Source organism: Gobio gobio (assembly GCF_949357685.1).
Source record: "Gobio gobio genome assembly, chromosome: 25".
Taxonomy (NCBI): Eukaryota; Metazoa; Chordata; class Actinopteri; order Cypriniformes; family Gobionidae; genus Gobio; species Gobio gobio.
Window position 1 is genome coordinate 18,497,343 of NC_137121.1, and position 1,593 is coordinate 18,498,935.

The following is a 1,593-nucleotide window of genomic DNA, read 5'->3' on the forward strand; positions in this document are numbered from 1 at the left end:
CACTCCATGGCGGTTCTTCAAGTCTTCCAGGCCAAACTCCTCCGTTCCCTGGACGAGTCTGTTCCTGATAACGAGGCTCTGAAGGATCTGCGCGGCGCCACTGACTTGGCCCTGCGCGCCACCAAGGCCAATGCTCAGGCGATCGGCAGATGCATGGCCAGCCTGACGGTGTTGGAGCGCCATTTATGGCTTAACTTAACGGAGATGAAGGACGCGGACAAGACCGCTTTCCTGGACGCGCCCATTTCGCCTTCAGGATTGTTTGGTTCCGCCGTGGTTGGGTTCACAGAGCGCTTCACTGAGGCACAGAAAACTTCGCAGGCAATGCGACATTTCCTGCCCAAGCGTTCCAGCTCCTCCGCTAGCCGTCAAGCTAAGGCTGGACCAGCCCAGCCCGCCAAGGCGCCGCCTTCAGCTCGCCAGCCTCACGCGGCTTCCAAGCCCGGTCAGCGTTCCCGCTCTACGAGCCGCAGCAGACCGCCGGAGCGTCGAGGTCCACGACCCAGCAATGTGTCGAAACCTGAGCCTCCGAAGCCGTCCTAGCCAGAGGTATGAAGAGAAGGCGGATAGTGCCCGCTTCGGCCGGTGCACCGCCTCGCTCTCTTCCAAAACGTTCCCCAGCTCCCTTCAAGGCGGCTGGGAACGCCACATTCACAGCCAACGAGCCCGCAAGCAAGCGTGCTCGCCTGTACACAAACGCCGTTTTCACGGCGACCCATATGAGTCACAAAAAGAGCTTTTTCTCTGTAGGCAGTGTGCCAGCATTAAAGCATGTACCCCTACACTCAAGCACTCCCCCATGTTCCCCAGCCCCCTGCACTCAGGTGGCTGGAAACATTATTCTCACAGTCAACGAGCCCGCACTCAAGCGCGCTCGCCTGTACACAAGCACCAATCCTCTATGTCCCCCGGCCCCCTGCACTCAGGCGGCGGGAAACAATTCCCTCATAAGCGCCAGCTTAGCGCAAGGTTATCGGGCCACCGAGTCCCTGTTACTCAGCGACTCGCCCCACAGATTAATTCAGCCCCTGGCTTCGAAGGCCGAGGCCTGGCGGGCCATTCCCGGCATTTCGAAATGGGTGTTGAACATAATAGAACGAGGTTACTCGCTACAGTTTGCTCGCAGACCACCGCGCTTTCGCGCCGTGGAAGAGACAACGGTGAGAAGCGACAAAAGTCACGTGCTTCGAACCGAGATATCAAAACTGTTAATAAAGGGAGCGGTAGAAGCCGTACACCCCTCACAGAGCGAGTCAGGCTTTTACAGCCGTTACTTCCTTGTACCAAAAAAGGACGGTGGTCTAAGACCCATCCTAGATCTCAGACATCTGAACAAAGCCCTTATGAAGCGCCCGTTCAGAATGTTGAGAATGAAACAAATCCTCGCGCACATTCGCCCGGGAGATTGGTTTTTCACTGTGGATCTAGAGGATGCCTATTTTCACATACAAATAGCCCCCCATCACAGGCCATTCTTGAGATTCGCCTTCGAGGGGAAAGCATACCAATACAAGGTGCTACCTTTTGGTCTATCTCTAGCCCCTCGCACGTTTACAAAGTGCATGGAAGCGGCGCTAACCCCGCTGAGGCTTC